General features: G+C 47.0%; 6 non-coding genes across 6 annotated transcripts; 3 read left to right on the top strand and 3 right to left on the bottom strand.

Annotated features, from left to right (window-relative positions):
• The first annotated feature begins 5,596 nt into the window (after positions 1 to 5,596).
• Positions 5,597 to 5,668, top strand: TRNAH-GUG (transfer RNA histidin (anticodon GUG)). The gene has a single exon. It is a non-coding gene; the product is annotated as a tRNA-His (tRNA).
• An 8,811-nt stretch (positions 5,669 to 14,479) lies between these two features.
• TRNAG-CCC (transfer RNA glycine (anticodon CCC)) lies at positions 14,480 to 14,550 on the top strand. The gene has a single exon. It is a non-coding gene; the product is annotated as a tRNA-Gly (tRNA).
• A 1,323-nt stretch (positions 14,551 to 15,873) lies between these two features.
• TRNAV-CAC (transfer RNA valine (anticodon CAC)) lies at positions 15,874 to 15,946 on the bottom strand. Its single transcript has one exon. It is a non-coding gene; the product is annotated as a tRNA-Val (tRNA).
• A 602-nt stretch (positions 15,947 to 16,548) lies between these two features.
• Positions 16,549 to 16,622, bottom strand: TRNAN-GUU (transfer RNA asparagine (anticodon GUU)). The gene has a single exon. It is a non-coding gene; the product is annotated as a tRNA-Asn (tRNA).
• A 1,191-nt stretch (positions 16,623 to 17,813) lies between these two features.
• Positions 17,814 to 17,885, top strand: TRNAQ-CUG (transfer RNA glutamine (anticodon CUG)). Its single transcript has one exon. It is a non-coding gene; the product is annotated as a tRNA-Gln (tRNA).
• A 1,701-nt stretch (positions 17,886 to 19,586) lies between these two features.
• Positions 19,587 to 19,659, bottom strand: TRNAV-UAC (transfer RNA valine (anticodon UAC)). Its single transcript has one exon. It is a non-coding gene; the product is annotated as a tRNA-Val (tRNA).
• Positions 19,660 to 25,634: the final 5,975 nt, after the last annotated feature.

Here is a 25,634-nt window from a genome sequence, read left to right as displayed (position 1 = left end):
CCTAGTAAGTGCTTCCTGACTGAAGGACTCCTAATGCACATTTGTGGAAAACTGATGAGGAGGACAGAATATGGGTAAGATCCCCAGAGGCCTAGAGTATAAGGGACAGAGAGGGACAGAAGGGCACAGACTCCAAGAGGATGAGAGAGGGGCAGAGAGAAATGTTCTGGAACCCAGAGACATCCTCGACTGAGGACGGAAAATTGAGAGAGCTCTTGTTTCCTCCTGACTTCAACAGAGGAATCAGTGGAAGGTGAACCAATAACTCTAAGGATCCAGGTTTGCACACGATATATTATCGGTGCAGGATTCTGTAGCTTGCAACAATTTGTCTAAAATGAGATAATTTTTCTGGTTTTAGCCATATACTGTCGAGATATCATACGGAGAGAGTCTCGGGCTTGCAAATGTACCCGTATATTGGAGGGAGACCCCACATTAGATTGTGTGCATCCAACCAAAGCAAAAATGCAAATCATGGGGGAAGGGAACAGGATAAATGTCTGGCACCAGTGGGCTTTTTGTTGTTTTTTTTTTAACTCCTGTAATTCATAAGCTGCTCTGCAAGAGGCTCTCCAGAGTCATTCTGGCTGGTCTTGTCTGGACTCAATGACTTGGTCACCAATGAAAACAGTTACAATTCTTAGAATACTTTCTAATCAGCTTGGAAGTTTGGCTGCTGAATATGTGCAATCTCTGGAAATGTACACATTGTCTTTTCATTGTACCTCCCACTAAGTTGAGTCAGTAGGGCACAAATTCCTTGGTTAGAGTAACAGACAGGTGTATTGACAATTTCTTGTGATGCCAAGACCATGAAGAAAAAGACTCTTTCCTTGAGTTGGAAAAATACATTGGAATATAAATTAGGACATCTATTTAGGGAAAACTAAGAACATAAAGAGATGCCTTCAGTTTCTAGCAAAGGTACAGTGACAGAAATCAGATTAACCCTCCTTCCTAAATCTAACTCTATCCCTTTGTCCCACTCCCAAAGGAACAAAAAGACAAAAAAACATGAAATACTAGCTTCTAAGACACTGGAAATCAGGTAGCAAATGATACCAAGCCCTGAGAGGTGACAAACAAACAAGATGAGTCTTGCCATGGGCCCAGCTTCCTGCTTTCAGTGAGTTCCCAGGCTGGGCACCAAGAGGAGGGTTTGAAGTCAATCAAATGGAGAGAGCAAGGCAGCTAGAGTTCACAGGACAAAGATCCAGTGATTCTTATTCGCAAAGCAGAAGTAGAGACACAGATGTAGAGAACAAAGGTATGGACATCAAGGGGGAAAGGGGAGTTGGAAGAATTGGGAAGTTAGGATTTACTTATATCCACTATTGATGCTATGTGTACAGTAAATAACAAATGAGAACCTACTCTATGGCACAGGGAAATATTGGATGCTCTGTGGTTACCTAAATGAAAAGGAAATCCAAAAAAGAGGGGATATATGTATACGTATAGCTGATTCACTTTGCTAATATCACAACATCGTAAATCAGCTATACTTCAATAAAAGTTAATAATAAAAGAAAGAAACATGAAGAAAGGTCCAGTGATGAGAGAGAGTGGGAGAGAGAGAGAATGCTGGGATATGAAAGGGTCTCCCTCAAGTACTCAGCAGAGTAATGATCGGGGTATCCTTATGAAGAAAGTGCCTGAGGCCAAGGAAAGAATGTTTTAAAAAGATCCTGCTGCAATGCCTGGTGCTCACACAGGACAAGCAACTGTATTCCATCACCCCAGACAGAATGGACTCCTCCTAACTCCTGGGCCATTGGGAAGAACATTCAGAAAACTCTTGTTACAGTATTGGGAATAAGCAACCTACCTAAAAAAATCACGAAAGGAAGATCCAAAGGGATCAAACCATTTACAAGTCACTCAAATGTACCCCAGATAAAACTCAAGAAGATTTGTAGGAATACCAAAAGAGCCAGTGCCCCAAATGGGAAACTCTGACAATGCTTGGCCTCCAATCAAAGGATGCCAGTCATGCAAAGAGGCAGGAAAATGACAGGTAAGGAGGAGACAAATGAATGAATGAATCAGTCAATGAAATTGAGCCAGAAGGGACACAATGTAAAAATCTGCAGAGAAGACTTGAACAGTTATCACGATGGTATACATGCATCCAAAATGTTAATTAGAAACACAGAACATACAAAAATGGCAAAAAAAATCAAACTTTAGAGCTGAAAACTATAACATCCAATGCAATAAATTCACCAGATTGAAGAGCAGATTAGACATGGCAGAAAACAACATAAACAAGATTATGGAGCACAAAGCAATGAAAAGCTGTTCACAGTATCCAAATGGAAACTCACTGTCAAAATAAAATGCTTTTAATGAACACAGTGTCATTGAAGAGTCATTGTTTTTCAGTTGCTAACCTGTGTTTGACTCTTTGTGACTCCACTGACTGCAGCACTACAGGCCTCCCTGTCCCTCAGTATCTCTCAGAGTTTGCCCAAGTTCGTGTTCATTGAATCGGTGATGCCATCCAACCATCTCATCCTCTGTTGCCCTTTTCTCCTTCTGCCTTCAAACTTTCCCAGCATCAGGGACTTCTCCAAGCAGTCTGCTCTTCTCATCAGGTGGCCAAAGTATTGGAGTTTCAGCATCATCCTTCCAATGAGTATTCAGGGTTGATTTCCTTTAGGATTGACTGGTTTGGTCTCCTCGGCATCCAAGGGACTTTCAAGAGTCTTCTCTAGCACCACAGTTCCAAAGCATCAGTTCTTCAACATTCTGCCTTCTTTATCGTCCGACTCTCACATTGGTACATGACGACAAGAAAGATCACAGCTTTGACTATATGGACCTTTGTGGGCAAAGTGATGTCTTTGCTTTTTAATACATGTCTAGGTTTGTCATTGCTTTCCTTCCAAGAAGCCAGTGTCTTCGAATTTCATGGCTGCAGTCACCATCCGCAGTGGTTTTAGAGCCCAAGAACAGAAAATTTGTCACTGCTTCCACATTTCCCCCTTCTATTTGCCATGAAGTGATGGGGCTGGATGCCATGATCTTAGTTTTTTTTTTTTTTTTTTAATTTTTTTTTTTTTTAATATTTATTTATCTGTTTGGCTGTGCCAGCTCTCAGTTGTGGCACGTGAACTCTTAGTTGCAGCATGTGGGATCTATTTCCCTGCAGGGAACGAACCCAGGCCCCCAGCATTGGGAGCCTGTGGTCTTAGCCACCGGACCACCAGGGAAGTCCCATGATCTTAGTTTTTTTAATATTGAGTTATAAGCTGGCTTTTGCACTCTCCTCTTTCACTCTCATCAAGAGGCTCTTTAGTTCCTCTTTGCTTTCAGCCACTAGGGTGGTGTCATCTGCATGCCTGAGGTTGCTGATATTTTCCCCAGCAATCTTGATTCCAGCTTGTAACTCATCCAGCCTGGCATTTCCCCTGATGTGTTCTGCATTCAAGTTAAATAAACAGGGAGACAGTAAACAGCCTAGTTGTACTCCTTTCTCAATTTTGAACCAGTCAGTTGACCCGTATACGGTTCTAACTGTTGCTTCTTGACCCGCATACAGGCTTCTCAGGAGACAGGTAAGATGGTCTGGTATTCCCATCTCTTTTAGAGTGTTCCACAGTTTGTTATGATCCACACAGTCAAAGGCTTTAGTGTAGTGAAAGAAACAGAAGTAAATGTTTTTTCTGGAATTCCCTTGCTTTGTCTATGATCCAGCAAATGTTTGCAATTCGATCTCTGCTTCCTCTGCCTTTTCTAAACCCAGCTTGTACATCTGGAATTTCTTGATTCAAGTTGAATGCTGAAGCCTACCTAGCTTGAAGGATTTTGAGCATAACCTTACTAGCATGGGAAGTGAGCACAATTGTCCAGTACTTTGAACGTTCTTTAGCACTGCCCATTGAATGGTAGCACATCACTGAAAGACCTGATACACGGGTGACTGATGCTCCTGAAAATACCCAGGGACGAGAAACAGTTTTTGGAGGAACAATGTCAGATAATTTCAATCATAGTAAAGATGATAAACCCACCGATCCAAGGAGCCAAATGAACAAAATGAATGAGCACAACAGCACGGAAAACACACATCTAGTCGCATCGTAATTAAAGTGCTCAAAGCCATTGAAAAAGCATATAGTCCCCGAGGGACCAGAGGAAAAAGACCGGATACATATAGAAACAAAAGTACACATGTCAGATTTTATCAGAAGCATAGAAGTGAGGGACTTCCCGGGTGGTCCAGTGGTTAAGACTTTGCCTTCTTGGTGTGAGTTGGATCCCTGGTTAGAGAGCTAAGACCCAACAGGCCTCATGGGAAAAAAAACAAAAACAAAAACAAATAAAACATGAAACAGAAGCCATATTGTAAAAAATTTAATAAAGACTAAAGGAGAAGAGAGATGCATGGAAGTTATAATACAGTGGAGCAGCCTCTTCAAAGCACAGAAGCCAAAATAGTCAAGGTGGAATTCTATCACTACTCACCTTTAAAGTCTTTCAATATGAAGGTGAATAATGACCATTACAGACATACAAATGCTGAAAGACTTCATCAGCAGCAGACCCACTGTACAAGGAATGCTAAAGGAATCCTCCAGGAGGAACACCACCAGATGGAAATCTGGATGTACGCACAGGGAGGAAGGAAAAGAGAAGTGGTATCTGTATGGGGAAAATAAAAGATTTTAAATATAAATCCCTATAGAAGTATGTAACGGATTAAAACACAGAACAGTGGATTTGTTACATGCTCAGTAAAGGAGAAACGTAAAGAAATATGGTTACTGGTTTCACTGCTTCAGGAAATTCTGGACTCCCAGGGACCTGGCAAACCTCCTGTGCACCATGACGCCGGACAGGAGGGAAGCAGTAGAGGAGCCCTTTTGCCTTTCCCGGAAAGCTTGCGCAGCGTAGAAAGAACCACCCAGCTTTTGAGTGTTTCAAGGAAGGCGTTCCTAAGGTGTGTTTAGAACAACCAACCTTTCCGTGAACAGCCCAACGCAGTAATAGATGGCGCCACAGAGACACGCTCGAGTAAGGTACTTCTCATCCCCATGGATGGGTAATTACCCGCTTCCACGACCGGTGGAGCCACACACATTTCCGAGGGCAGAAACGCGCCAGAGACGCCCCGGGTCGGAGCCGAGGGGGCCAGAGGGAGGTTGGACGCCGGGTGGGCTCCGTACTGCTTCTTTCGGTTCTTTGCTCCGCCTTCACCCGGCCGTCCGCACCGCTGGTGTTGCCCTCCCTCGGCTCGGCCGCGGTCGGTGGGGCGGGAGCCGGAACCAGCTAACCGGGAAGGTGGATCCAAAGGGACGACTGCGAAGAGCTGGAAAAGAAGCCGGCGAGGTGGGGACGAGGACAGCCAGACTTCCCAGAAGGAACGTGCCGCATCTGGGGAGATGAGAATTGGTGTTTGGTTTGATTTTGTTTCCTTTTGTCACAATATATCAGAATTGAGAGACAGAGAGGGGAAACCGATGAGCGAGCATGAAAGAGAGAAAACGAATAGCTGCAGTTCCCAAGAATAAAGCAGCGCAAGGATCGAAATCATTTTACGTCAAAGGACAGACATTAAAGACCGTTCTCATGGCGTGGTATGTGGCACGCCGTGATCGTATAGTGGTTAGTACTCTGCGTTGTGGCCGCAGCAACCTCGGTTCGAATCCGAGTCACGGCATGGCCTCCGTGTTTCACGTGGCGTCTGACTTCTGTTTCTTCAACACGGTAATGGTCTGCACTGGGTTCTGCAACATGTGACCACCCATTCTATCCGAGATAAAAATTATTAAGGTGTATTCACAGAACAAGATGCACAAATCATGAATGAACAGCTATTTGATGTGAAATAATCACCAAAATCAAGAGGTACAAATTTTTTTATCAACCAGGTATGGAAGATACACTTTGATACATGGATGAAGTCCTTTGGCACGTTTCCCAGGTAACGCCTATCCGTCCCCTGCTACTTTAAACTATTGAGTTTGTCCTTTCCTCAGTTCACCTGAATGAATATAGACATTTTACTATATAGAGATTATCAAGCAGAAATTCTGAAGTCGATTTCACCCTAGTAGGGAAATCACAGAGGTCAGAACACCGGGAAGACAACGGACAAGAGGTTCCATTGGAGAAAGCACCTTCAAGATCACGGTATCTCTGCTGCCAGCTAACTATAAGCATGGACCCGTCGGGCCACTATCTCTCACTCAGGGTCGCCCTCCTCCCCTCTTCCACCCTAATTCCAGCAAAGATCTCCCAATCCTCCTGCCCCTCCCCACACAGGCAGAGCACGCACTCTCACCTACTGGACTCACCGCCTTTCATCAGCTCTTCCTGAACCACACACAGGCACAGCCACCGTTGCTGCCTCATCTACCGCTGCCTCTGCAGGCTTGGTCCACACCCCTGGCCCCCGCCCACCAGCCCCGCTCCCTCGCTCACCTCTTGCCCTACAGTGGACATAACATTTATCCTAACAGGTCTTCTGAGCGAGCTTCCAAGGGAAAAGGGAAACCGTGCTCACTGCCTGGTAGAGACCAAGGGGATTCCAAACAACAGCAGCTGGAGAGTCAGGGCATTTCCCTGGATCACCATCGTATTGATATTCTGACACTGATTTTTACATGAACCATCTGCTTATGCTGCTGATAACAGTTTTCCCTTACGGTAGTGAGATGAATTGGCCGTTCAAAGTACTCAGGGAAATGAATGTGAAATGAATAGGTTAAAAGAGAATATTTTAAAAACATGTTCTGCACTTGCTCAACTGAAAGTGGGTGGAGATGGTAAAAGCCTAGGAGGCTGGGCATGTCCACTATTGCCGGCCAGTCACTGGAGCTAAACCTGTCGACACTGGGAATACTCTGAGCCTGCGCCTCTGTCTCTGAGAGGCACTTAGGAAAATCCATCTACACCTCAGCGACAGACCACAGCATCTGGTTCCCTTTTCTGTCTCTGGTTTCCTTTAGCAGTAGAGCTTCTCAATTTGGGGAATGCATGTGCCCTTTTCTCCAGCAGTGGCTTTCCTCCTTTTCTCAGTGGGGTGTTGCCTTCACGTATGAGGTTCAGGGGCTCAGACCCCAGGGAAGGCGCGGGCCGCATGCGCACCCTCTCCCAGGCCACAGGGCTCCTCCTGGTTCCACGTGGACTCTGAGTGAGGTCGAGAGTGCGACCGCGCGACAGCACCCTCAATCGTCCTAGAGGCCTGAGTTGCCAAAGAGGCGGACTTGAAAATAGCTTTAGATCAGGGCGTTTCTTGAGATTTCGCCTTGCTTTCCTCCCCTGCAGGTCCTAGTTTGCACCTCCTACGTCCAGACAGAGGAGCGGATTCATCGTTTTCTGTCGCGTCCGGCATGCTGACGTCCCACTGGGATGGGACGAGGGTGAGGTGGTCCTCTCCCTGTCAGGGTGGACGCACAGCGGATGCCCGAGGGACCACAGACACAGGGCTCCCTGCAGCAGTAATGGTAGGCACAGGGCTTCAGAGCCGGCGAGTTGAGCGCGCCGAGGGGACGGATCCATCCCCTGCCCCCGAAGATGTGACAAAGCACAACGATGGCCGCCCAACCCCTGGATCAGAGGCTCAGCCTCATCCAAGAACTGGACAAGGGAGGCTCCGCAGGTCGTGTGGGAAGACCTGGAATCCAGGTGTGGTGAGAGGTCCAGCTCTCTTTCTGAACCTGTTTCCTTGTGAAGCAGGGGCCACTTGGTTCTCAGCTGGTGATGGGCGGGTCCATTTCTCCCATATCTTGACTTGATTTCGGGGCCTCCCCTGATAGCAGCTCGACGACCTGCTGCTTTTCCTCCTGGATCAGCTCAATCCGAAGAGCCTGACCCTCTTCATCATTGTGTCTTGAGCTGTAGAGTTGAATTCGTTCCCTTTTGTTCTCTGACTCAAATCAGATTGTCCCACAGGTGTGCAGGGGTGAGGGAAAGCGAAGTGTCTTCACAAGGGATGAACTTCTTGGTTTTCAGAGAGATAATAGGTGTCACAGGTAGAGAGGATGTAGAGCCCAGATGAAAATGTGAGGGAATATCAGGAGGTAAAAGTATCCTGCAGTCAGCTTTGTCCTGTGCCCTCTTAGATTCACTGACTGTGGCTTGTTCCACAAGGTGACTCAGAGCAGAGAAAGATGGGCTGGTTGGAGGCCCTATGGAGCTTTCCGGTGGTAAGGAACTGTTCCCCAATTTCTTCAGTTAAGTAGCTATCCAAGGATGGCAACACTCCAGGCTTCCCAGTCCATCACCAAACCTTGGAGTTTGTTCAAATGCATGTGCATGGAGTCAGTGATGCCATCCAACCATCTCATCCTCAGCCACCCACTTCTCCTCTTGTCTTCAATCTTTCCCAGCATCAGGGACTTTTATACTGAGTCAGCTCTTCCCATCAGGTGGCCAAAATATTGGAGCTTCAACTTCAGCATTGGTCCTTCTGATAAATATTCAGGACTGATTTCCTTTAGGATGGACTGGTTGGATCTCCTTGCAGTCCAAGGGGCTCTCAAGAGGCTTCTCGAGCACCAGTTTAAAAGCATCAATTCTTTGGTACTCAGTTTCCTTTATAGTCCAACTCTCACATCCATACATGACTACTGGAGGAACCATAGCTTTGATTAGCGGGACCTGTGTTAGCACAGTAATATCTCTGCTTTTTAATATGCTGGTCTAGGTTAGTCATAGCTTTTCTTCCAAGGAGCAAGCATTAATTTCATGGCTGTGGTCCCCATCTACGGTGATTTTGGAGCCCAAGAAAATAAATTATCTCACTGTTTCCGTTGTTTCCCCATCTATTTTCTGTGTGGTGATGGGATCAGATGCCATAATATTAGTTTTTTGAATGTTGAATATTAAGCCAGCTTTTTCACTCTCCTTTTTCACTTTCATCAAGAGGCTCTTTACTTCTTCTTGGCTTTCTGCCATAAACGTGGTGTCATCTGCATATCTGAGGTTATTGATATTTCTTCTAGAAATATTGATTCCAGCTTGTGCTTCATCCATGCTGGCATTTCTCGTGATGTACTTTGCATAGAAGTTAAATAAACAAGGTGACAACATACAGTCTTGACATACTCCTTTCCTAATTTGAAACCAGTCCATTGTTTCATGTCTAACTGTTGCTTCTTGACCTGCATACAGATTTCTCAGGAGGCAGGTAAGGTGGTCTGGTATTCCCATCTCTTGAAGAATTTTCCACAGTTTGTTGTGATCCGCACAGTCAAAGTCTTTGGCGTAGTCAATAAAGCAGAAGTAGATATTTTTCTGGAACTCTCTTGCTTTTACTATGAACCAAGGGATGTTGGCAATTTGATCTCTGGTTCCTCTGCCTTTTCTGAATCCAGCTTCCACATCTGGACGTTCTCAGTTTACACACTGTGAAAGCCTCACAGTGAGAATTTTGACCATTACTTTGCTAACATGTGAGATGAGAGCAATTGTGTAGTAGTTTGAACATTCTTTGGCATTGCCTTTCTTTGGGACTGGAATGAAAACTGACCTTTTCCCGTCCTGTGGCTGCTGCTGAGTTTTCCAAGTTTACCGGCATATTGAGTGCAGCATTTTAACAGCCATGCCTCCCTGTCCATCACAAGAGTTTTTTGAATGTTCTTCCCAATGGCCCATGAGTTATAAGTAGTCCAGTCTGTGTGGGGAGATGGCTTGCATACAATTGCTTGTCCTGTGTGAGCACCAGGAGTTGTTCCAGGATCTTTTTAAAACGTTCTTTCCTTGGCCAAAGGCACTTTCTTCATGAGGATACCCCAATCATTACTCTGCTGAGTACTTGAGGGAGACTCTTTCATATCGCAGCATTCTCTCTCTCTCCCACTCTCTCTCATCACGGGACCTTTCTTCATGTTTCTTTTTTTATTATTAGCTTTTATTTGAGTATAGCTGTTTTCCAGGTGTGTTAATTATGATGTTGTGCTAATAGCACAGTGAATCGGATATACATGTACATATATCCCCTCATTTTTGGATTTCCTTCTCCTTTACGTAACGACAGAGCATCCAGTAATTCCCTATGCCATACAATAGGTTCTCATTTGTTATTTATTGTACAAGTTGAGATCAGTTCAGTCGCTCAGTTGTGCCCGACTCTTTGCGACCCCATTCACCGTAACAAGCCAGGCCTCCCTGTCCATCACCAACTCCCGGAGTCCACCCAAACCCATGTACATTGAGTCGGTGATGCCATCCAAGCATCTCATCCTCTGTCGTCCCCTTCTCCTTCTCCCTCAATCTTTCCCAGCATCAGGGTGTTTTCAAATGAGTCAGCTCTTTGCATCAGGTGGCCAAAATATTGGAGTTTCAGTTTCAACATCATTCCTTGTAATGAACACCCAGGACTGATGATCCCCTTTAGGATGGACTGGTTGTATCTCCTTGCAATCCAGAGGACTCTCAAGAGCCTTCTCCAACACCACAGTTCAAAAGCATCAATTCTTCTGTGCTCAGCTTTCTTTATAGTCCAAATCTCACATCCATACATGACCACTGGAGAAACCATAGCCTTGACATATGTTGGCAAAGTCATATCTCTGCTTTTTAGTATGCTGTCTAGGTTGGTCATAACTTTCCTTCCAAGGAGTAAATGTCTTTTAATTTCATGGCTGCAGTCACCATCTGCAGTGATTTTGGAGCCCAGAAAAATAAAGTCCGCCATGGTTTCCACTGTTTCCCCATCTATTTGCCATGAAGTAATGGGACCGGATGCCCTGATCTTAGTTTTCTGAATGTTGAGCTTTAAGGCCACATTTTCACTCGCCTCGTTCACTTTCATCAAGAGGCTTTTTAATCTTCTTCACTTTCTGCCAGAAGGGTGGTGTCATACATAGCATCAATAGTGTATATAGGTAAATCCTAAGTTCCCAATTCCCCCAACTCCCCTTTCAGCCTTGATATCCATACCTTTGCTTTACATCTGCTTTGCAAATAAGAATCACTGGATCTTTGTCCTGTGAACTCTAGCTGCCTTGCTCTCCACCAACACTACCTGAAATCCTCTTCTTGGTGCCCAGCATGGGAACTCACCGAAAGCAGGAAGCTGGGCCCATGGCAAGACTCATCTTGTTTGTTTGTCACCTCTCAAGGCTTGCTATCCTTTGCTGCCTGATTTCCAGTGTCTTAGAAATCAGTATTTCATGTTTTATCTTTTTGTTCCTTTGGGAGTGGGACAAAGGGGGAGAGTGAGATTTGGAAAGGAGGGTTAATCTGATTTCTGTCACTGTACCTTTGCTAGAAACTGAAGGCATCTCTTTATGTTCTTAGTTTTCCCTAAATAGATGTGCTAATTTATATTCCAATGTGTTTTGCTGACTCAAGGAAAGAGTCTTTTTCTTCATGGTCTTGCCATCCCAAGAAATTGTCAATACACAGGTCTGTTACTCTAACAAGGGAATTTGTGCCCTAGTGACTCAACTTAGCAGGAGGTATAATGAAAAGACAATGTGTACATTTCCAGAGATTGCACATATTCAGCAGCCAAACTTCCAAGCTGATTGGAAAGTATTCTAAGAATTGTAACTGTTTTCATTGGTGACCAAGTCATTGAGTCTAGACAAGGCCAGGCAGAATGACTCTGGAGAGCCTCTTGCAGAGCAGCTTATGGATTACAGGAGTTAAAAAAAAAAAAGCCCACTGGTCCCAGACATTTATCCTCTTCCCTTCATGAGTTGTATTTTGGCTTTGGTTGGATGCACACAATCTAATGAGGGGTCTCCCTCTGGTATGTGGGTGCATTTGCAAGCCTGAGACTGTCTCCGTATGATATCTCGACAGTACGTGGCTACATCTGCAAAAATTATCTCATTTGAGACAAATTGTTGCAAGCTACAGAATCCTGCACCAATAATACATCTTGTGCAAACCTGGATCCTTAGAGTTCCTGGTTCACCTTCCACTGATTCCTCAGTTGAAGTCAGGAGGAAAGAAGAGCTCTTCAGATTTTCCATACTCAGTCGAGGATGTCTCTAAATTCTAGGACATTTCTCTCTGCCCTTCTCTCTCCCTCTTGGAGCTTGTGCCTTTCTGTCCCTTATACTCTAGCCCTGTGTGGATCTTACCCACTTCTGTCCTCTTCATCAGTTTTCCAGAACTGTGCATTAGGAATCCTTCAGTCAGCAAGCACTTACTAGGTGCTCACCAGGTACCAGGCCCTTCTCCAGGAAAACTGGTGTATCAGGAGCAAAGTCAAGGTCCCACTCCTTGGTGCATTCACACCAGGAGGCATCAAAAATAAGATACACACACACACAGGGACAAATAAGAATCACAGCAGGAGAGCATCCTGTCATGTTTTTGTCAGGTTCATCTGCCTGCCAGCGCCTAAGGATGCCAGCAATGAGTAAAAAAAGAATTACATAGCACATGGGAAAATGAGTGACTTGAGATCTAGAAGGCAGGTAACTAAGAATCAGGAATTTTTTTTTAATAAAGGAGTACATCAGGTAAGCAACACGTCCTTATTTAACTTAGACAGTCCATGTGTTGTACTCTTCTTCAAGTGATGTTATGGCTACATTCAGGAACATCTCCTAAAGGTACCCACACATTCTCTTAAGCTGTTAAGCTAGAGCTCTTCTATATATAACCTATAAAAATATGGGCATTATTATTTCTACCTTAATTAGAAATTTTCCAGGCAAAGATTATACATTAATTCAACCAATTTAATATCAGTCAAAGAACTTAAAGTTAATGATAGATCTTAAAATTGCAATTTGAGCTGAGTCATGCCTGATAAATGCTGCTTAGAATCACATATTAGATGATACCTTAAAACATTGACCCCAAATTGAAAAGGGAATAATTAAATCACTATGACTTCGAGACTCAAAAGACTTAATCCTGATTTAAAAGGTATTATATGGTATATTTAATTTACTGGAGCACATAATTTTAAATTTTATAAATAATAAATCTGAAAGTAACCATGAGGTAGTTTTTAGACCAAAATTATTAAAGTGGTATGGTGCATACCAAGAGTCATCTCTGGGAGCATGACAGAACAAACATTTTCTATGTAATTACACATCAATTATTAGAATTCTCTAGAGTATTAAAAGTATTTGAGATTCATCCTTATTATCAACTTGAATTTTATTCTTTTTTTTCTCTCTTTTAAAAAAATTTTTAATGCCCTCACAGACACACCGAGAAATAATGATTAGCCAAATATCTGGACACTCTATGATCCAGTCATGTTGACACATACAGTTAATCAACACAAGCTCCAACCTAATTTTGCTCCCTCCACTGACTTCTAGGCTGCTTGTTTTCACCATGATTTTGGCCACTGATTTTCAAAGTTACTGTGAAATCAGGGAAAAGGTGGAGGTAGGAATACGGTAAGTTCTAGTACCACAAATCTTTCTATTTTTACTCAGATACAGCCATGTTCCTTAAGTTCTCTGGATTATTGCAAGCTTTTTGTTAAATTTTTAGAGTTTTTAGTTAATCCTTAAGAATTTTTGCTAGATTTCTCACTGCTTTTATGGAGAAGAGGATTTTCAGCAGTCCTTATACTACCACTTTTGCTGCTGCTGCTGCTGCTAAGTCGCTTCAGTCGTATCTGACTCTGTGCAACCCCATAGACTGCAGCCCACCAGGCTCCCCGTCCCTGGGATTCTCAAGGCAATAACACTGGAGTGGGTTGCCATTGCCTTCTTCGAATTTTATTCTTATTTGTAGCATGGAGAGCACTAATTTATCTAAAGCTAAACCCTTTTTATATTCCTGAGTTACATTTCAGCAAAACAAAGTTAAAGGAAAAAAAAAAAAAAAAAGACCCACATGGTTGCTATTCACTGAGATAGAAAAGGTGGTTCAGAATGCCACTTTGGAGAGAGGCAGAATGACATATGTGTGGGAAAGCAGGGTGCCTCTGTGCTTGAATTCAGACTGGATCTGGGACTGCGTCAAGGCCAGAACACAAGACTAAGCATTATTGTCATAGGGCAGCCACCCAACCGACAGCGCCCACACAGCAGTTCTGGGAAGCTTTTGAGAATATTCCCCTCCCTTTGCAGCATTTCCAATCTGGTTCTCTCATCCTCCAACCACAGGGAAGGATTCTTCACCTCTGTGTCCTGACAGAACACTTTATGCTCCCTGCAGGGCGCGGAGAGCCAGGCAAGAGCCAAGGGGGCAGCTGTACTGCCTCGATGGGTTTCTAGCAAAGGAGCGTGGCAATCCCATGGACAGAGGAGCCTGGTGGGCTAGAGTCCAAGGGGTTGCAAAGAGTGGGACAAGACTGAGCCAGTGAGCACAAGCACCAGGCGGTTCCACCACTCAGAGGGATCCAAAGCACACCTGAGTGCCCGCCAAAGCAACCCGCAGCAGGCCAGAGGGCAGAGGGCAGCCTGTGCCACAGAGGGTGGAGGATGAAAGCCTAGACCGTCCTACAAGCACAGGGCATGAGTGACTTGCACTTGAGAAAGACTTGAGTAAAACTCCATCTAGGTTATCCTTACAGACATTTTTCTCTATAGTGGCATTGGTGGTTCAGTGGTAGAATTCTCTCCTCCCACGCGGGAGACCCGGGTTCGATTCCTGGCCAATGCATTGTGGTTATGTTTGTTTTGGGCTTCACTGGCCCATGGACAGAGGAATGCTACAGTCCAAGGGATGGCCAAAAGTCCAAAAGGACTGAGCGACTAACACACATATACCTTCTCTACATCCTAAAGAGAACGGATTCCAGGTTCCTGAAGGGCCAAGAGGGCCCTCTTCTGGTCGGTACAGCTGTTACGGGGCCTTGGAAGACAGGTCCCACAGAAGTTAGTTTTGAGAGGGACGTCAAAGGAAAGGAACAATCCCGAGATATCGGCAGGTTACTATCAAGTGATGTCATGACTCTTATATAAAGAAAGAATGTGATGTTAACTGGGCACTTAGGTACAGAATATAGGATGTTCATATTCTTGCAAACTTTTGGTATTTTACAAAAGCTTTTGGTATTGGATTTTAATGAATTTTTGGAACTGAAGCCTCACATTCTCCTTGAATGAAAAGTCTGTTAAGTAAGACTCTGGGTTTACCATGCCAGGAGAAAAGAGTGGAGGCCAGAGCTGGCCAGCCCAGGCTGTTCACGGCATCTCAGCTCCAACAGCCAGCCCGAGGTCCAGGACCCTGAGGCCCGGACTCAGCGGCATTTAGAAACTCTGTGCAGAAATGTTCTGCACTGGACCTTTAAGCAAAATACAGTTTCGATCTGGGCAGCAAGAGAAGGCTTGTGTGAGTGCAGGGAAGAGAGAGACTTGTGTGGGTGCAGACGGTGGAAAAAGAAAGTTTTCCCTGACCAGGAATCGAACCCAGGCCGTGGCGGTGAAAGCACAGAATTCTAGCCACTAGACCAGAAGGAATCTGTGAACAAAGATGTTTATTTAGCTTCTCCAGGTGAAAGGTGGGTGTAAGATGACCCTTCAGAAAGTCAGAAAGTGGGAAAGGGAATGTCGCAGCGGCCCAGGCCTTGTGCATCTGTTCAAGGCTCCCAGCCCTGCCCCGTTGCTCATCGCCCTTCACGTCTCCTTTCCTGGGCGTCGCTTTTGCTCTGGGGCAAGGACACAAAGTAGCGGACTGGGTCCCTCCTGGTCTAGCTGTAGCGCTGCGTGCTGCCGAGCCCAGGACTTGCTCTCTTTGTGAACCTCGGTTTTCTTTGTCGTCAGGCTCGGTGATGAGTGGCGGCTGATGAGCGAATCCGTCCACCTCCAGATCTCTGAAGTGGCTCCTGGGCCTCTCCGAGCGCTGAATAAAGAGACTTCTAGGTGGTCACCAACTCTTCCTCCAGCTGCGTCCCCTGCCTCACCCCGTACCTTTCGCGCCTGTTGGTTTTACCAATGAGAAGACATATTTCGGGGGGGGGGGTGCAAAAAGAAAGAGAAAGCCTGTTTCCGCCCGGTATCGAACCGGGGACCTTTCGCGTGTGAGGCGAACGTGATAACCACTACACTACGGAAACTGGATAAACTCTCCTCTTGAACAATGTATCCATTAAATTCGAGGTCCCGCCACCAGTAACCACAGCACCAACTCTTAACACCAGAGGAGCCTTGAAGCCCCAAGCTCTCTCAGGCACGGAGACGTCGGCTCTGGAGGGCCCTGCTTTAGGGTTTCCCCCTCTCCCCTGAAGTGAGGACCCTCGGACCCCTACAGGTTGCCTTTGGGGCCCTGCACCCAACGAAGAATCCTCAGATCCTCAGCTGCGCACCCTGAGTTCAGGGGTCGCCCCCGCCACCTCCCCAGCTCCCGGAAGCCGCAGGAGGCGGGGACGGTGGGTGCGCTCGAGGCCCAGGTGACCCCGAAACCCAGCGGTGTGGAAGCCGCCCCTCCAGGCCTGCGGACCCGCGCCTCGGTGGTCCTTTTCTCGGCGCTGGCGATCAGCGCTCTGGGCTCTCAGGAATGACTGACGCTTCCAATCCACCCGGGACGCGCCCTCCCCGCTGTTCCTTTGCACCTGACTCCTGTTGTGTTTCTCTGAAAGTCCGTTGGGCGCATCACTTCTCCGGTGTCCTCCTGGCAAAAGGGAGTTCTCTTTGGTGTTGCCTAAAATGTCACCCCCACCGTCCCTGGGTGGGCTCGAACCACCAACCTTTCGGTTAACAGCCGAACGCGCTAACCGATTGCGCCACAGAGACAGCACTACGGGGTTCTTTTGGACTCTCTCTGGAGTAGACACTCATTCCCGGGGTGAGCGCTCTGTCCCCCAGAGAAACGGTGCCGTTTCCCTGCCCCTACCCGCCACAGATGCCAGCGCCCCCGGAGAAACCGCCATCCAGGCCTCGAAGCTTCCCGGCTTGAACCGAAATAGATCCAAGCACAGGTGAACACAAGGGTGCTCCCACGATAGCTCTTCCCGTTTCGTCGCCTACACCCAACGAATGAGAGTTTGCCCACCCTGGCAAAGGCTTCCGGGGCTGTGCTTCGGTTTCCTGTGTCCACCAGGCGGTTTCCACCAGAGTGGACTTCCCTGGGGGTCAGACGGTAAGAATCCGTCTACAATGCAGGGCACCCTGGTTCAATCCTTGATTTTGGAAGATCCCCTGGAGAAGGGAATGGCTACCCACTCCAGTATTCTTATCTGGAGAATCATTGGACAGTGGAGCCTGGCAGGCTACAGTCCCTAGGGACACAAAGAGTTGAACACGACTGAGAGACATTGACTTCAGTTTAAGTGAGTATAGCTCGTTTGTCTGAGTGTTTTCTTTAAAGTTATTTTTATTCACATTGTAAATTTAACAATGTACACTTGTTGTGAGAATAACTTATCCCTCTCCGAATCAGAAATATATGAAGAATAAAAGAAGAGTTCTCCTGCCTACATTCCTACTCCACCGCTGACACACTTTATATGTTACAGGAAAGAGGTGGTGGCCGCTTAGAAGTGTGATCAGCGCTGTGAGAAAACTAAGGGACCCAGGAAACCCTGCCTCTTGCCTTGACGACCGTCTGCCCTCTCTGGGCTATGGGGAAAGGGTGAAGGCAAAGAAAAGGAAAATAACACTCTTATTTGCAGAAATTTTACCTCCGGATGGGACACTCTGGTTAACCTAAACAGAATATGCGGTTGGTGATAGAGACCTAGGGGGTCCTCCCTGGCACAAAACCCAAAGTGGATTTCACCTCATTTTCTGAGGTGAGAGTGAGCTGAGTCGATCAAAGGAGAGGAGCGGAGAGAAAGCGAGAGGGTTGAGCACGTAGGGGAGTCAACCGTATTGGAGTCTCCTCAGGACCTTTGAAGAACTGCCCTGAGCTTTTGGGTGGGACGTACGGAGGCTAAAGAAGCGGATACCGTTGTCTGGCGATGGAGGCGAGGTGGCTCCGGAGGGGGTTCCATGGTGTAATGGTGAGCACTCTGGACTCTGAATCCAGCGATCCGAGTTCAAATCTCGGTGGGACCTTTCTGCCTACTTAGAAGAGAAACACTTTTTACTCCCTTAATAGGACCCGCCTGAGGTCTCCCGCGACCCTCAGCGGCCTGGTTGACACGGACACGGCGGACAGGTGTGGGACCGATCCGGGGCGTCCTCGCTGGACCCGGGCGGCTCTGCCCATCTGTGCCCTCCAAGCCCCGGCCAGGGGCACAGCGGCCCAGCCAGTGCCTCCCCCTCGTCGGGTACCCTGTCTCTCGAGTAAAACGCAGAGGCTGAGCTCATGGAGTCCTGCCCCGCGAGGGGGCTTCGCACTGCCGGTCTTGTGTCCCTGTGGGTAAATGGTTGCCAGTATGAGTTGCCATGTCAGATATTCACATATTAGATGATACCTAAAAACATTTACCCCCACGTTGAAAGGGGAATATAAGTAACTATGATTTCTATAATTATACGACTTAATCTTCGTTGAAAAATATTATATGGTATATTTAATTTTCTGTGGCACATAATTTTGAATTTTATAAATGGAAATATTTTTTGGAATTAGAGTTTGCTTAAGGGAATCAAAGCAATACAGGAAATTTAGGCAGTTCACTTTCATTAGGATTTTGAATAGAAAATAAATATAAGACTTCTACAACCTAGAATAGTATGGTACCAATATTTTACACATTTTTAGAAAATCAGAAAGTCAACATGAAATAGGTTTTAGACCAAAATTATTAAAGCTAGGTAAGGCATACCAGGAGTCATCTCTGAGAGTATGGCAGGGCATTTTCTATGCAATTATATATCAATTATTAGAATTATCTAGAGTGTTAAAAGTATTCAAGATTCATCCTTATTATCAATTTGAATTTTTTTCTTGTACGTAGCATGGAGAGCACTAATGCTTCCCTGGTGGCTCAGAGGTTAAAGCGTCTGCCTGCAAGGCTGGAGACCCAGGTTCAATCCCTGGGTCGGGAAGATCCCCTGGAGAAGGAAATGGCAACCCACTCCAGTATTCTTGCCTGGAGAATCCCACGGACGGAGGAGCCTGGTAGGTTACAGTCCACGGGGTCGCAAAGAGTCGGACACGACTTAGCGATTTCACTTTCACGTCACTAAATGTTTTTTATACTCCTGAGTTACATTTCAGCAAACCAGAAAGTTCAAGGTGGGGGTGGGGGGGGGAAGCCCAACCCATATGGGTTCTATGCACTGAGACAGAAAAGGTGGTTCACTACCCCACTTTGGAGAGAGGGAGAGTGGAATATGTGTGGTAAAGCTGGATGCCTCTGTGCTTGAATTCGGACTGGACCTGGGACTGGGTCAAGGCCAGAACAACACAAGACTAGGCATTATTATCCTGGGGCTTAGACCCACCTGACAGCACCCACTCAACAGTCCTGGAAAGCTCTTGAGGATACTCCCCCTCCCTTGGACGCGTTTCCCATCTGGTTCTCTATTCCACCAGCTGCAGAGAAGGACTTTTCACCTCTGTGTCCTGACAGAACACTTTTTGATCCCTGCAGGACACAGGGAGCCAGGCAAGAGTGAAGGGGGGCAGCTGCACTGACCTCATGGGCTTCTAGCAAAGTAGCGGGAAAATCCCACAGAAAGAGGAGCCTGACTGGCTACAGTTCAAGGGGTGGAAAAGAGTAGGACTTGACTCAGCCAGTGGGGGTGAGAACCAGGTGGTTCCACCAATCAGAAATCTCCGCGGTGGGGTAGCGGGGGACAGCAACCTGTTTTCGCCCGGTTTCGAACCGGGGACCTTTCGCGTGTAAGGCGAACGTGATAACCACTACACTACGGAAACGGGACACCCTCCAGTACTTAACACTGTATTTATGAAATCCCGAATGCTGCCACCAGCATCTAGACCACCTAATTTTAACACTCAAACAGGAACCTTGAAGCCCCAAGCTCGCTCAGACGCGGAGACGCCAGTTCCCGAGAAACCTGCTTTAGAGTTCCTCATCACCCCTCAAGTGAGGACACTGGGGTCCCCACAGGCTGCATTCGGGGTCCCGCACCCAACGCAGAGGCCTCAGACCCTTAGCTCCGCACCCGAGCTCAGGGGTGGCCCCAGCCGATTGACGAGCTCCCGGAAGCCCCAGGAGGCGGGGACGGTGGTTGCATCCGAGGCCAGGAGACTCCACGGCCCAGCTGTGTGGACGCCGCCCCTCCCACGCTGCGGTCCCGCGCCGCGGTGGCCCTTTTCACAGCGCCGGCGGTCAGTACTCTGGGCTCTCAAGAATGATCGACGCTTTCAATCCCCGGGGACCCGCCCTCTCTGCTGCTCCTTTGTACCTGACTCCTGTGCTCTTGCATGCCGGCTCGCCGCTGCACTTTCTGGTGTTCTCCTGGCAAAAGGGAGTCTCTTTGGTCTGTAAAATGCCACCCCACCGTCCCTGGGTGGGCTCGAACCACAAACCTTTAGGGTTGACAGCCGAACGCTACGGAGAGAGCAGTACTGGCTATTCCTGGAGTCTTTGGGGTTGACACTTCTTCCTAGGATAAGACTCCTGCCCCCAGGGAAACGGTGCCACTTCCGTGCCCTCTACCGACCACAGATGCCAGAGCCCCCAGAGATACCAGGAGCCAGGGCTCCAATCCTGTGGGCCTGAACAGAAATACATCCAAGGACAGCCTAACACACGGCGGGGGGCGGGGCTCCCATGATGGCTCTTCTCACGTCCTCGCCTACACCCAACGAATCAGAGTTTGCCCACCCTGGCATAGGCCTCCGGGGCTGTGTTAGGTTTTCTGTGTCCACCAGGCGATTTCCACCAGAGTGGGCTTCCCTGGGGCCCAGACGGTAAGAATCTGCCTGCAATGCAGGACACCGGGTTCAATCCCTGGTTTGGGACTATCCCCTGAAGGAGGGCGTGCAACCCACGCCAGTATTCTTGCCGAGAAAATCCCATGGACAAGGAGCCTGGCGAGATAAGTCCATGGGGTGGCAAAGAGTCGGACAGGACTTAGCGACTAAGCACAGAGGTCGCCGGGATGGTCGTTCTGTGTCTGCATGCCGGCGACAGAGTCGGGCACTCACTGGGATGCTCTAAGACCTGGATGAATACATTGTCGTCTTTAGCCCTTCGTCCCATGAAGACCGTTGAGAAGGGAAATACAGAAAAGTTTTCGAAGTGAACGGTTCTTTTTTAAAAGACTTTATCCCAGTTTTTGGAATCCGCAGCATCCAGTGGGTTGGCAACGGAAAGGCCCCCGGAGCTGCCCCAGCAAGTTGGAGCTCCTGCATCCCAGCCTGGGTAGGCTGCGTTCTGTGAGGTCCACCTGGGAGCGGGAAAGGGTGAAAACCAAGCTGGGAAGGCTGGTTTGGGAGGAAGGCATGGAGACCTCCCAGGAGGCTTGGGCAGGAATCCTTAGAGCTGAACAGTGCTTCAGTCCAGGTAGCAGAGTGAGGAAGGAGGGAAAGGGCTGGTGCAGGCAAGAATCAAGGAGGCCTAAGGAGAGGGGAGGAAGGAGAGAATAAAAGAATTTGTGCTTCTACCCTTCCCCCTCCCTCTCTTGCCTTCTCTCCTCTTCTTGGTCTTCTTCCCATCCCTACAACTGAGAAATCTTGATACACCCACTTCTGAGAAGACAGATCCAACTATCTGTGCTTGAGTGCACAAATTCTGGGTTGTAAAAATAGTTCTGTCCTTATGTGGCTTTAGACAAATAAAGAAAATTTCTTGTGCCTCCCTTCTTTCTGCTTTAAAATGGGAGGAATGTAAGCATTTGTTGTCAGATGTGCCTGGGTTTAGAAACTACTGGATGAATCATGTTATCAGCTGTGAAATCATAAATAAATATTGTTGTCACTATTCTCAGAAATTTTTGACAAACTCTACCCTTATTTATTTCACCTTGAATTAACCTGATACTTCTAGAAATTTCTGTAAATGGAATCAAGACAATGGCTCCCCTGATTGCTCTTGCAGTTTGCTCCCTGAGTGTTCTTGAAGTTTGCTCCCATGTAGCTGGACCACCCTTCACTGCCAGTTTTCTGCTTGCAGATCAGGACCGATGTGCAGGCTGGAGGAAATGGGAAGAACACACATTTCCACCCATCCCAGTTCTAACCTCACCTGATTCTGTCCTTGTCCCTTGTGAGAGCCCTGTTCTCCAGGTTTCCTGGCCATTCTGGGATCTCTCAACATACTTTCTATGGGTTTCTTTTCTTCCTTTATGAGTCAGAGTCCATTTCAGGTCCTTGAACTCATAAACTTTGACTTTGTGTTGTTTGTTACCACTCAACAGCTTGATTTTCCAAAAAGAAGATTCATATTCTCACCCTGGAGCTGTGAACTTCCTCCTCATAACAAGAGCCTCCCCTTTGCCTCCTTCCTCCTTGAGTAAACCTCTCTCCAGTCTCTGGAAACAAATATGTCTCAAGGCAACACTAGGCATCTTTCTGACTCTTTTGACCTGCCAAAAACTAGTGCTATTTTTTCTGTTATGTGTATTGGCTTAGGGAAGGAACACTTTTACGATACAATGAAGTAAAGATTATTATTCTGAGCCCTGATAGGATTTATACCTATTATACATGCAAGTATTTAATGTGGTGGTATTTTGGGTACATAAGTACTGTCTGTACTGTAAGACAACTTGGATGTGCACCCTCTATGATCCAACAATCAGTGCTCTTGGGTACCTTGATATTTGTACCTTGATATTTGTACGCCTTTTTTAAAACTGCAATTTCTAGATTTGATATGTTAAGAAATGGAAGAGAAACTGACTTGACCAACCTGACCAAAGAGTCTGTGACTGCCTAAGTGTCAGAGCTGTGCCTCATGTCCCCCTCAACATGTGGGTGATTTTGAGTCACCCCAGGTGAGTTTGGGTCTTTCCTAGTGGCTCAGCAGGTAAATCATTGTCTGCAATGCAAGAGACCCAGGTTAAATCCCTGGGTTGGGAAGATCCCCTGGAGAAGGGAATGGCCACCCACTCCAGTATTCTTGCCTGGAGAATCTCCTGGACAGAGGAACCTGGCACGCTCCAGTCCATTGCATCACAAAGTCAGACTAGACTGAGCGAGGTTCCCTTCACTTCTAGGTGAGTATAGCTTGTTTGTCTGAGTGTTTGATATAAATGGTTATTTTTACTTATATTGCAAATCTAAGAAATATACACTTGCTGTTAAAAAACCTCACCCCTCCCAAATCAGAAATATATGAAGAAAAGGAGCGTTCTCCTGCCTCCATTCCCACTCCACTGCTGACACACTTTACATGTTACAGATAAGAGGTGGTGGCAGTGGCTTTGGAGGGTAATCTGTACTATGGGAAAACTAAGGGACCCAGGAAATCCTGCCTCCTGCCCTGACAACCATCTGCCTTCTTGGAACAATGAGAAAAGGGTGAAGGCAAGGAAAAGGCAAATAACACTCTTACTTGCAGAAATTTTAGCTCAAGATGGGACATTCTGCTTAACCAGGGCAGAATATGTGATTGATGATGGAGAGCTAGGGGGCTCTTCCCTGGCACAAAACCCAAAGTGGATTTTACCTCATTTTCTGAGGTGAGAGTGAACTGAGCTTATCAGAGGAAAGGAGCAGAAAGAAAGCAAAAGGGATGTGCACCTACGCGGGTCAACTGGGTTCAAGTCTTGGGAGTAAGAATGGGACATATGGAGGCTGAAGAAGCAGGTGCCCTTTCCCTGGCAGGGGAGAGAAGGTAGATGCCAAAGAGGTTCTATTGTGTAATAGTGAGGACCCTGGATCCAGCGATCCGAGATCAAATCTCGTGGAACCTTTCTGTTTAGTTAGAAAAGTTGTCCCTGTGACTAAATGGTAACGTGGAAGGGCTGCGATGTCGATAATCAGCCGGAAATCTCGACAGCTTTAGGTTCGAGGGTTCCAGACCTGAATGAGAAGAACTATGTTTTATTCAAGTTCTCTATTCTTCCGACTTTTTATTGGCCCTGTCCCAGTTTATTACGATTTTATTCAGAGTTTCTTGCTCTTAAGTCTCCGTTGGACACGCAAAGCCGCTGTTCGGTCAAGATTCGAACCGTCACTTCTGGAAATCTCGTCCTTTGGTCCCAAGCTCAGACCGAAAGAGGTCGCAGATTTCGGCGTCTGAGGAGACCCAGGTCCCTGACCCAGGGCCGCCCGGCCAGGCTGCTCCGGGGCAGAAGGGGAGACGAGCCGCTGGGAGTCCAGAGCCGAGGGCTGGGTTCCCTCCGTTCTCCCTCGACTCTGCTCCACCCAGATGGTTTCTTAAGACTTAAGCGGATGGAAACATTAGTGTCCTCTGCTGCTCGGGAGAAAAGTACAGATGAGGCCCGTGATGGTCCTGAATAGCTAGTTTTCCTTTTGCGGTGCTGAGAAGCATCTCTCTGATCTTTATAATTTGAAACTTTCAGCGGTTATAAGGAAAGGTATGAGGCTAGCGAAAACATCCGAGGAAGGGCCAAGATCAGGAGAGAACAGAGGATGAGCCAGAAGCAGAAAGGGACTGGAAGAGAGAGGAGCGGGCAGGTACTGCGGCGGGGCCGTCGCTGGGTTGGGGCGACCACAGCGCTTCACTGCGAGCAGCTCCCACCCTTTACTGAGGTGTCCAGAGACCCGATTCACCCCAAACCGAAAAGCTGCTGGCCTGGCATTCGTTCTGACAAAGTTCCCTTTGCGGGTTCCGTGTGGAGTGGTGAGGTGGGTTATGTAGATCTGCAGGTGGCCGCTGCCTTGGAGATGACTGGCGGGCAGGAAACTACACAGACACTCCACTTTCAGCTTTGCAGGCCGGTCTGCAGCGTCGGGCTCCGAAAATCCGAGCGTCAATATTTGCTTAGAGATAAGGAGATATACAGCCAAACAGTCAGTGAAACTGGTTATCCCTGGAAAAAAGGAACATGGGAAGGGATCAGGAAACTACTGTCTGGGGGCATGTGTAACATTGTATTACATACAGGATATTTTCAAAAGTTCATTGCTTGTATTTTGGATTTAAATTTGTGTGTAGTCATAAGTATCAGTCTTTAAAAATTCTGGGTCTATTGTCATGTGCAGGGGAGTGTTTTCCACTGTAAAACCATGATTTTTTTAAAGAAGTTCAGTATTTCGGAAGGAAGGAGTTGGACCATTATTGCTCTTTTGTTGATCTGATCAGATGAGCTGATAAACTCACAGATCCTCCCAGCCCTGGAGATAACTGCAGGTCAAAGAGGACTGCTTTACTCTTCTCTTGCCACCTGAGAAGCTCGGGGGCAGCAGATTCAAATTGCAGGGAGCTGGAGAGGCACAGGTGCACAATGCACTTGGATGCACCTGGCGACAGAGGTTCTCAGGCAGCCAGTGGCCTCCCAGCCACTGTGGTTCTGAATCCCAGGGCAGTAACGTCCAGGCAAGAAGAGACCAGTAGGACAAGGGCAGCGTCTCCTTTAAGTCCTTTCTGCATCCAACAGTGGTCTTGAAGACACACAGTGAAAGAGTGGGAATAGATTAGGGGAAAAGAAGAAATCCTCGGTGATTTCCTCATCTAAACCGCTCCTGAGGATGAAGTGAATATAGGCAGGGACCAGGCCCTCCTGGCACCGGTGAAGGTGGGTGGAGTTGTCCTCAGCAGCTGGAGCCAAAGCAGACATCCTTGGCTAGGCGGCCAGTGAGTAAGCAGGCCTTCTTCTTCCCCAGCTGGGTAGCACTTGAACTTGCGGCACTGGAATGTGTCTCCCTAGGCTTTTGATGGGTTCCAAAGATACAAGAGATAGGTTTCTTTCTTTTTTTATAAATTTTTTCTCCAGGTTTATAGAGATATAATTGACATATAACACTGTGTGAGT

The sequence above is a fragment of the Bos taurus genome, chromosome 3 (assembly GCF_002263795.3).
Source record: "Bos taurus isolate L1 Dominette 01449 registration number 42190680 breed Hereford chromosome 3, ARS-UCD2.0, whole genome shotgun sequence".
In the NCBI taxonomy this organism is placed as follows: domain Eukaryota; kingdom Metazoa; phylum Chordata; class Mammalia; order Artiodactyla; family Bovidae; genus Bos; species Bos taurus.
The sequence above is the reverse complement of the archived record's forward strand: the minus strand, read 5'-3'. Positions and strand labels throughout refer to the sequence as shown.